At 46.5% G+C, this 11,481-nt stretch overlaps 1 pseudogene; it reads right to left on the bottom strand.

Annotated features, from left to right (window-relative positions):
- Positions 1-1,139: 1,139 nt before the first annotated feature.
- On the bottom strand, positions 1,140-11,091 carry LOC147081734 (uncharacterized; annotated as a pseudogene).
- Positions 11,092-11,481: the final 390 nt, after the last annotated feature.

Here is an 11,481-nt window from a genome sequence, read left to right as displayed (position 1 = left end):
CCATCAGTCTGTCCCAGATTCGAACAGGTGTTGGATGGAAAGACGACAGTGAGCCGACATGCGGGGGTGAGAAGTTTAAGGCTTTATTCTGTGATTACATTGTCTGCCTGTACCTTTGCCATATCCTGGGTCAATAGCAGCAATGACAGGATTAACAATAAGGAGGGACTGTGTCGGTGGTGGATGGAAGCATGTGGCAGTGGGTTCCGAGATGAGTGGGTATCCTGCCACTAGAACCAAAGGGGTTTTGAGGAACACGGGCCAAGAAATCGGATATGGCCTGAAAACGGACGGAGTCATGGCCCAGCGTTGCTTAGCTGCGTCTGGGCAAAGTGGTCTAAGTAGTACGCAAAATTCATGCTGAGTGCTCTTGTACATGATTATATAGTGCTGATCTGAGCACTACACCCGCTGCTCATTGGTTTACAGCTCAACAGATGGGCCAATATCGGGTGCAGTCTAACTGCAAGCCATGTTAGGCCTCGGCTTTCTCCACTAGTTAAAGGGGAGGTTATTTGATGAAGCAGCAACTCATTGTCATTCCATTTGGAGCGCCACTTGGACGATCACGCTCTATTAGAGTGCTCTCCTGCAGCCTCAGCTTGCTGCCAGCCAAGCTCAGACTGCTGCCACCATGGCTCGGTTTACCAGTGTCGAACGGGGCTTGCAGGGTGTCACAGCCGCCCCACCATCTGGCCACCAACAGATTGCTAGGAATGTTGAGGCACCGTCCCGGGGGGAGTGGCAGTGGGTCTGGGGAGCAGGAACCTGCTGCCCTCTCTCAGGATGACAGCATTCCTACTCCCACCTCTGCCACTCCACCATTGCCCGTGCCACTGCCTGTCAGCCAGCCTAGGCTGCTGCCGCCCATGCCGAGGTGGTGTAGTCTACAGCCAGGCCTTCTAGGGCCAGAGTTGTTCGAGGTCGTCCTGCAAGACCATTTGCAGTCTCCCCCACTGAAAGTCAGCAGCATTCCACCGGCCATTCTGCAGCCACTGGGGGAGTTGTTCACAATTAACACAGGGCGGTTAGTTGAGCGGCGCACTCCAAAACACATGGGAAGTGCGGCAGCCACCATGTCTCCCCGAATCGGGCCTTAAGGGCCTGCGGTAAGACTGCGGATTTCTAGGCCTTGAAGATTAACTTTCAGCAGCGGGATTCGCCTCCATGGCCCAGTTGGAGCCTTTAATCGCTTCTCTCACTTTGACCCAAAACAATTTTTGAGCTTCGATGTCTGATGGCCACTGGATGTATGTCTTCTTTTTCATGACATTTCTCGTCTTGTGGTAGGTTGAGAGTTCAGCTTCTGGAATCGTCTCCAAGAAGATCCGGATGATGATATCGTTCAGCTCATGGAAGAGTCTGTAGCTCGCTAGCTGCAGTTCCATGGAGCACCACTCGCTGTACAGGTAGTTGCGGCTCATCACACAGATGGTCTTCCTGCTCTGGTAGATGCTGTCCACGATGTTGTCGATGATATATTTGCCCAGCTCAAAATCTCTGTGGTGGAGGCAGAGTTTGAAGCATTGAGGTCCTCTCATTTCTAGGTTTGGCACTAACTCTTGCAGAACCCAGTCTTCATCCTGAGAATTATAGGAGATAAATGCATCATACCTGTAGGACTGTTGACTCTCTCCTCTCCCTCTGTGGTCATTCAACCACGATCGGAAAATATAAAACCCATACTTGATGTGCCAGTACCCTTTGCTGAAGAACATGAACAAGATCAAGACCGGCACAGTTATATGGAACATAATCTGCCCAATGTCCAAGTAACAAACGCGAGCATCAAACTTGTACAAGCATTCAGTTGGCCGATCTGCACAGGTTTGGTTGTAAAAATAGATAACCTGCACCCTCGGGTTGGACAGGGACCAGTTCTGGAACCAACTGATGTCACAGGTGCAGGGGAACGGGTTCTTCCGTAGATCCAGGTAGGTCAGGGAGGGCAGGTGTTCCACAACCGTGCTATTGATGATCTGAATAGTGTTTTTCCCCAAGAACAATGTCCTCAGGTTGGAAAGTTTTCCAAAGATGTCAAGAGACATGGATTGGAGGCCGACATTTTCAAGGTTGAGTCTCTTTAGACTCGGGAGATTCTTGAAGATCCCTGGATTCAGACTGTGGATCCCGTTGCAAGCATCGGGCATGGAGATGATTCTCATAATTGATCAGGTCTTCAAATCCGCCTTTGGACAGCGACATTTTATTCTCTCCTATATACAGGCTTCTTAAAGAGATGAGGCCGTTGAAAAACTTTGGAGGAATAATGTTGATGCTGTAGGGTTGCTGGGCTTGTAGTTTGAGAATGTAGAGCTTTGTGAGGTTAACAAAGGGAGATGCTGCAATCAGGCCAGTGTTGTATCTGATCCGGTTACTGTCCAAGTCGAACACTCCAAATGATGGGAGGATATCGAAGATCTCCCTGCTGATACGAGTTGTACAGTTCCTATCGAGATAAAGCTTGGTCAGGTTGTGTAATCCACAGAAAGACTGGCTGGTGAGGCTTAGAATTTTGTTCCCTCCCAGGTCCAATGTGTCCAGGTTATTGAGATTTGCAAACACCTTGCTGAAAACAATTGAGATCCTGTTGTTTCTGAGATTGAGATTCCTGAGACTCCCAAGGTTGCTGAAGGTGTGTTCACAGATGTCAGTTATGAGGTTGTTGTCGAGTCGGAGCTCCTGCAAGTTGGTGAGGTTAGAAAAGGCAGCCTTGTTGATGACAGCAATGTTGTTAATGTTCAGCTTTAGGGTCCGGAGATCGGGAGCATAAGAGAAGGCTTGACTATAAATGGTGAAAATCCTGTTTTAGCGAAAGGTTAGGAGCGACTGAGAGAGAGAGAGTGACGGAGAGAGATTGGGAGTGTGAGAGAGAGAGAGAGGGAGAGAGAGCTGCTGCATTTTTCTAAGGCTTTTGCCATTTAAAGGTAGAAAAATCTACTTCTTAAAGTCAAAGAGAAAAGGTGAGAGAGTTTAGTTTAGTTTAAATTAAGTTAAGTTAAGTTTAGTTTAAGAAATAAGTACCAAAGGAAAAGACCGCCAAAAAGAGCGCCAAAGAGAGAAAAAAAAAACTTGGAAAAAAAGAGGCATAAAGGAAAAAAGAAAAGACAGCGAGTTAGAGTAAAACAAACACGAAATAGCCCGGAGCAGCAACCGCAGCACGGAGCCTGAAGCGGGAGAAGCCTGACCGAGAAGAGCGGCCAGAGCCAGGACCCGAAAACCGAGGCCCAGAGACCGCGGGGTCGGAGAGGGGGAGCAGCCCGGAAATACCGGCCCCCAGACCCAGATCGGGAGGAGCGGCCCGAAGCAGAGTGAGTACGAGGCCTGGGGAAACCCGAGAACCGAGGCTAAGAGACCGCGAGGCCGAACCCCAGACCCAGATCGGGAGGAGCGGCCCGAAGCAGAGTGAGTACGAGGCCTGGGGAAACCCGAGAACCGAGGCTCAGAGACCGCGAGGCCGAACCCCAGACCCAGATCGGGAGGAGCGGCCCGAAGCAGAGTGAGTACGAGGCCTGGGGGAGGGGGAACCCGGGAACCGAGTCCCAGTGACCGCGGGGTCGGAGAGGGGGAGCAGCCCGGGAACCGAGACCCCCAGACCCAGACCGGGAGCTGCGGTCCGGTGGGACAGGCCAGGTCGGGACTGTCGGGCCCGGAGAGCGAGCAAGCACAGAAACCCCGAGAAACTCGGACAAACACCGGGCCGGGCCGGGCCACACGAGACCGGAGACCGGGAGACCAGAGCAGAAAACAGCCTGGTGAATCGGGGAAACCCGGGGTCTTGAGATCGACACGAGGAGATCCGCCCGGAGCGCGGAGAGAGCGAGCCCGAGACACTGAGAGCGAGTGATACCGGAGAAAAAAGTGTGAAAAAAACCCTGAAAAAAAGAACAACAAACCCACGAGAAAAAAGAAATAGAAACCTGAGAGAAAAGACAAACTACCCGAACCAAGAGCCTGAGAGAGAAAGAGAAAGAGAAACTTTTAAGAGCAACTATAGCAAATATGAACCCCTGAAAAACTTTCAATTTTGGACCTAAATGTAGGATAAAGTGGAACACGGAAAAAAAGAAAAAAAGTTATATATCTTTCAAAAAAAAAAAAAACAAACAAACGACTAAAATGAGCAGGGACATGACATATCCTGAGCAATGCAAAAAAAAGAGTTCAAAGGAAACATACAAGGACAAAACACTAAAAAGTAACCCAGAGACACTCTACGTCGACTATACCTCACACAGAGGGATGAAGATGAAGAACAACCTCCTATTCTACACCAATTCCATTACCCCATGGAAGGAGACCTTATTACAACAGTACGCATACATCTCCAATGAAGGTATTGGCAAGGGAGGCAGACTGAAAATATGTAAAGATGAAAATCTAGATAAAGATGACCCCCTGTTAACCATAAGCTACTACACCAAAGGAAAGATCATGATACAGGGGAATGTAGAAAATCTGAACTCCTTCGAAAATGAATACCCCCAGTTGAAAGTTAAGGCAGCCATAAAGAAGACAAATGAACAGGAGTCAACAGAGATTCGACTAGAGAATGAGGAGAGCCAAACGGAGGAAGAAGTAGAGAGACAAGCAGAGGCAATCACCTCCCTGCCCATCTCCACCCCCCCCCCACACCTCTCAACGCAAACACAATGCTGAAGGAGAATCTGTCCACACTAGAACTCGAGTTCAACGAATACAGAGAAACACAGGCCAAGAATTGGAGGGAGGAGCTCAAACAGCTGAAAACGGAAAACGAGTCCACCATCCACAAGCTGAGAATTGAGATCAAAGAAATCCGTACTCAGCTAAACCAAAGGATGGAGGCCGTAGAAAGGCTCAATAAGCAACCCAAAACTCCTAAGGTCCAAAAACCTGATGACACAAAAACAACACACAAAGAAGGACACAGAACCCGACGGAGGCCACCCCACACAAGAACACATCGAAAGCCACAAACTCCGCCCATGCCACACAGCATATCCCAGAAACCCAACCAACAACCAACCCTCAGTCGAGTCATGCCCAGACTACGGCTACCCAGTCCTCACGCACAGGAACACTAAAACCGTCAGACACACCCCTAAACGAGAACACACCGAAAGCCCCAAACCCCGCTCCTGCCACACAGCATATCCCAGAAACCCAACCAACAACCAGCCCCCAGCCGAGTCATGCCCAAACTATGGCTACCCAGTCCCCACGCACAGGAACACTAAAACCGTCAGATACACCCCTAAACGAGGACACACCGAAAGCCCCAAACCTTGCTCCTGCCACACTACATATCCCAGAAACCCAGCCAACAACCAGCCATCAGTCAAGTCCTACCCAGACTACTGCTACCCAGTCTGAAAAACCAGCCTATCAGGCAGTCGTGCTGACCGACTCCAACGGAAAGTTCCTAGACCCCCAGAGGCTGTTCCCAGGCCATCAAGTCCTGAAAAAATTGTGCGCCAACACAGACCAAGCAACGAAGATCCTGAACCAAGAATCCCTTGGGAGCCCCAAATGGATTGTGATCCACACAGGCACAAACGACCTACACACCCTACGGGAAGACACTGCTAGGGCGGTGAGCAAGATGGCGGAAAAGGCAAGCAGGGAATTCCCCGATACGCAGATCGTGATCTCCACACTACTACCCAGAAAGGACACCTCAGCCCATATAATCCACAACACCAACAGGGAAATCGACAGGAGATGTTCTGTCTTCCCCAACGTCTACCTGGCCCATCATCCAAACATCAACACAAGGGACCTCTATGACAAAATACATCTACTCAAACAGCGGATGTGGGTCTTCCCAAAAAACCTCATAGACACTGCCAGAAGACGCAGCCTTCGCACACCCTCTACCATTGGGAGCCCTAACCCAAACAGGACAACCAATGCCCACCCCCCTATACAAAACCAACAACAGAACCGTGCTTTTGCACCTAACCCCAGACCCCCCTCTAGACCACAGACTTTTTACAAAGAACTGGAAAAGATCATGTCGATGATACACACCCTGATAGAAAGCCGAAGAGAAATGCACTAAATTATTAGTATTGTTAATTTATCATTATCACTATTGGTATTTTGTCACTACTAGTACTACTATTAGATAGATATATGTGCTTGCCTCGTGAAACTAATACTAAATCGTTATTTAGCATTATAGAAAATAGTGTTTCCACACTCATCCTACAAAATAGGTCCATTTTATCTCGTTTCCTGAACTATATAAATGTGTTCCTTCCACATAAGCTGCTGGAATATCCAGGGTCTCCGCTCCTCAACTTTTGGGATGAAGAGTACAGACCCTGAATTCCTAAAAGCGATAAAAGACATTGACATAAGTGTATTAACAGAAACATGGTACCAAAAGGACGGGGCGACCCACTGTCCTCCAATGTACCATGAAATCATTGTGCCCTCAGTAAAGAACACTAAGACACGCAAGGGCAGAACCTCCGGAGGAATATTGGTATGGTATATAGAAGAACTGGATAAACACATCTCACCGGTAAAACAGGGGATATCACACGTATGGCTAAAACTGGATAAAAATATAGGAATAGCAAAAAAAGATGTTTACTTATGTGCGATCTACATACCTCCAATAGATTCGCCATACTTCGAAGAGGAGTTATTTGATACTCTCCACATGGAAATCAGCCATTTCCAGGCCCAGGGAAAGGTGATACTATGTGGGGACCTAAATGCAAGGACCGGGTGTGAACCTGACTTCATAGACCCACAGGGAAATAACCATGTGTTTGGCCAGACCCCTTTAGATGTCACACCAGCCATCGCAAACCGGAACAATCTTGACCGTGAAATAAATAAAAGCGGTAGGGAGGTAGTGCAACTCTGCCGAGCCTTAGGCCTGTACATAGTTAACGGTAGGTTCAGAGGAGACTCCTTAGGGAGACTCACATATTCCTCAACTCTTGGCTCTAGTGTGGTGGATTATACAATCACTGACCTGGACCCCTGCGATATCAACTCATTCACTGTCAGGCAGCAATCCCCCCTCTCAGACCATAACCAAATAAATGTGTACCTTAAACTTTCTGCCCAAACTACAGACACAAAAAAAGAACCCAGTAAGCTACATAAAATAAACCAGACATACAGATGGGCTCCAGACAGTGGAGATAAATTCATCACAGCACTAAATTCACCTGATCTCACAAGTAAAATATCAAAATTTAAAGAAAATCTATATGATATCACCAGAGATGGTGTAAACATAGCCATAGAGGATATAAATAGGATCTTCCACGAGGCAGCTGTAAAAGCCGACATTGTGAAACAGAAGAGGAAGCGTTACATAAGACAAAATAAAAACAAGAAATGGTTTGACTACGAATGCAAAAATGCCAGAAAATACCTGAGAAAAATAGCAAACCAAAAGCATCGCCAACCAAACAATCCGGACCTACGTATTAAATACAATGAAACCCTCAAAAGATATAAACACACCATTAGGAAAAAAACACAAAATTATACCCACAGACTACTTGAAGAAATTGAAAACTCCACTAATCCAAAACAATTCTGGGGAATGTGGAATGAACTAAGTAAAACACAATTGCAAGCATTACCAATCCAAGATGGAGACATCTGGAGAACACACTTTGAAAACCTCTACAAAGACATCCCAATAAACGAAACAAACCCAAGTCAACAACATGTCACAGAAAAACTCCACAATTTAGAAGCAACAATCAAAGACAACCAAAACCCTCTAGACTCCCCAATCACATGGAAAGAACTGGCCCCAAAAACAAAATCTCTCCACCTAAAGAAAGCCTGTGGCCCAGACAACATCAAAAACGAAATGCTCAAGTTCAGCAGTGTAGAGATGCAGGGTGCGGTACTCAAGCTATTCAACATCATATTACGGTCAGGCTGTTTTCCCGATATCTGGTGCCAAGGACTAATCTCTCCCATATATAAAAGTGGAAACAAATCAGACCCCAATAACTACCGCGGCATCTGTGTCAACAGTTGTATAGGGAAGTTATTCTGCAGTATTCTAAATAGTAGATTACTAAATTTTCTTAACAAACATAATATCCTCAGAAAAAACCAAATAGGCTTTCTCCCAAAACACCGCACCACCGACCATATCTATACCCTCCACACCCTCATTGAAAAACATATACACCAAACAAAAAATGGGAAAATATTCGCCTGTTTCATTGACTTCAAGAAAGCCTTTGACTCTATATGGCACGAAGGGCTCTATTATAAACTTCTTCAGTGTGGAATAGGGGGCAAAGTCTATGACCTTATTAAATCAATGTATCTGAAAAATGAATGCGGGGTCAAAATTGGAGACAAACGCACCGACTTCTTCACCCAGAGAAGAGGTGTCCGGCAGGGCTGCAATTTGAGCCCGACCCTGTTCAACATATACATAAATGAATTAGCAGACATGCTGGAGCAAAGTGAGTCACCAGGTCTCTGTCTCCTGGATGGAGAAGTGAAATCCCTGTTCTATGCGGACGACCTGGTTCTGCTGTCTCCCACAGAACAGGGATTACAGCAACAACTAGACCTACTCGACAAATACTGCCAAAATTGGGCTCTAACAGTAAATCTAAAGAAAACCAACATCATGATCTTTCAAAAAAGGCCCAGGTGTCAGGAAAACAAATACCAGTTTACTCTCAGTGATACCACTATAGAACACACTATGAGCTACACCTACCTTGGTCTAACTATCACAGCATCAGGGAGCTTCAACATAGCAGTGAATGTACTAAAAGAAAAAGCACGAAGAGCCCTATATGCAATCAAAAGAAAATTTTACAACATCCAAATCCCAATCAGAATCTGGCTCAAAATATTCAACAGCATAATCCTGCCCACTGCGCTGTACGGTAGCGAAGTATGGGGCCCGCTAAACCACCATAGCTACACTAAATGGGAAAAACACACAATAGAAGCCCTACATGCAGAATTTTGCCGAAGCATCCTTCGCACCCAAAGCAAAACACCAACAAATGCATGCAGAGCCGAACTGGGCAGATACCCACTGATAATAAACATCCAAAAACGAGCACTAAACTTCCTAAATCACCTCAAATCTAGCCCCCCAGACACCCTTCATTTCAAAGCCTTCCAGACCCAAGAGCTAAACCCAGAAAAGAGTCACCTGAGTCAGCTACTACTGAAACAAAGTACTCAGCCGGACCCTGACCAGCCTCAGACCAACACAGCCATCCAAACACCAATCCGAGTAAACCAAATCATTAAAAAATGCAAAGAAACCTATCTGGAACATTGGAACAAAGTAACCGAAAGCCAAAGCAGATTAGAATGTTACCGGGCCCTAAAAAGAGAATATAAACTGGCAGACTACCTCTCGACCATCAGAGACACAAAACAGAGACAGACCCTCACCAGGTACAGACTAAGCGACCACCAACTAGAAATTGAAAAAGGCAGATACAAAAAATCCTGGCAGCCGAGAGAGAATAGAATTTGCGATCAATGTCTGTCAGGCGAGGTTGAAACAGAAATGCATTTTCTCCTAAAATGCGAAAAATTCACCACACCAAGAAACATATTACTCAACACGTTCAGCCAAACAACCCCAGAATTCAAGGAATTGGATGACGTGTCAAAACTAAGATTAGTCCTGGGAGAAGGAGACAGACGATACCTGGGGGCGAAATATGTAACAACATGTCACAACCTGAGAACTGTTTAAAGTTAAGAATGTTTAAAACTAATATTGAAAGTACCAAATGTAATACAAAGATTGTAAAAAAAAAAAAAAAAAAATTAATATTGTTTATAAGTAATATTGTATGTAACCAACAAATGTCAAAAGAATATTTTTAGAAAACTGTAACTTTTTACTATGTTAGCTTTGGCAATATGGTTCTCTGTAAACTTTCATGCCAATAAAGCATTTAAATTGGAATTGGAATTGGACAGCTTGGGAAACATCGCGACTGCCTTCCCGTCCTTGTAACAGGAAGGTAAATTGTTAATTCTGTTGTGCTCGATAATGAAGGAAACAGCTTGCTTGCTTTTCGATGTAAATTCAAAGCAGGCCACAGATGTGAGGAGATTGTGTGATAAATCCCAGCTGGTGATGGGTGGGCACTGGGATAGGGAATGGGCAGTGCGGATTGAGATCTGATTGTTCTGCAGGACCAGGCTCTTCATAAACCTGTGACCCAGATAGTGGCACAGGTTGGACAGCTGTCTCTGGTTGTGCAGCCTTAACCCAGAGTATTGAACATTCTGTAGATCCAGGTTTGCAGATTTGAGAAACTCGGTGACATTTAAGGGGTTGTTCTTGATGATCAAACACGAGATGTTCCTCAGGTCAACTTTAGAAAATTCCAAAGCATCGGAGAGTTTGTTATTGGACAGATCCAAATTGAGAATGGTGCTGAGGAAGTTCCGTTGGCAGTCAAATGTTGTGAGAGAGGTTTTAGAGAGGGAGAGGTTTCGGAGGGAGGGCGGGAGGGCGGTGCGATGTTGCAGGGAGGCGAGTTGATTGTTGCCCAGATCCAGGAGCATCAGATTACTGAGCCCAGAGACAGCGCTCACCAGATGGGAGAAATTCTGGAGTTTATTGGAGCTTAAGACAAGTGTTTGAAGATTGTCCAATGCAGCGAAGGCTTTGGGTTCAACTGTGACTAAGCGGTTCTGATGGAGCAGGAGTTGGTCTAACTTTTCAAGTTCTTGGAAGCCCGAAGATTTCAGACGAGAGATACTGTTGTAGGACAGGTTGAGGGTCAGTAGGCTGGTGAGATTACTGAACACACTGCAGCAAACACTCTCAGTCCGATTGTAATCCAGCCGCAGGGTGAGCAGCTTGGGCAGGCTGCGGAAGCTGCCCGCTTGCAGTTGGGTGAGCCAGTTGTGGGAGAGGTTCAAGTGCACGGTGCTGGCTGGGAGGTCGGACACGGCACTAGAGACCTTTGTCAGGAAGCGGTGGATGCACTGAAAGGTACCATTGTGGTTCGCATCCTGCATGCAGCTATTGAAACTGTACCCGGGGACCGTGGGCACCAACACATTGCAGGAGAGGGCACAGAGAAGCAGCAGCCAGTCAACGCTCAGTCTCAACATCACAGCCTCCTTCTTCCATCGAGGGTTCACATGTTTTGCAGGACCTCACTCAAGATAAATTCTGTGGGTGTGAGATGTTTTTTCTCTGTCACTTCCAGAACAGCCTGTAAAGTCAGAGATGGTTTACATTGTCAGTTTAGTAGAAATTAACAAATCAGTTAACCTGCTGCCACGGATACTCTGTTCTCTACTACTCTGAAAAGCCGTTCCCATCTTTAATATTTGTGATATGCGGAAGGCTCCTTTCTGTCCAGATATTACCAGCTCCCTGAAGACCCCTTTGTCCTCTGAACACTTCACGCTCTCGCATACCTCGCCCATTCCATCATCACCTGCGGCTCTCCCAGGCCACGGCTACTTTCTCATTAAGATCTGCTTCCTCTTTGTGTT

Source organism: Somniosus microcephalus, unplaced genomic scaffold (assembly GCF_052327205.1).
Source record: "Somniosus microcephalus isolate GS21.2 unplaced genomic scaffold, FLI_Smic_1.0 scaffold482, whole genome shotgun sequence".
Taxonomy (NCBI): domain Eukaryota; kingdom Metazoa; phylum Chordata; class Chondrichthyes; order Squaliformes; family Somniosidae; genus Somniosus; species Somniosus microcephalus.
The sequence above is the reverse complement of the archived record's forward strand: the minus strand, read 5'-3'. Positions and strand labels throughout refer to the sequence as shown.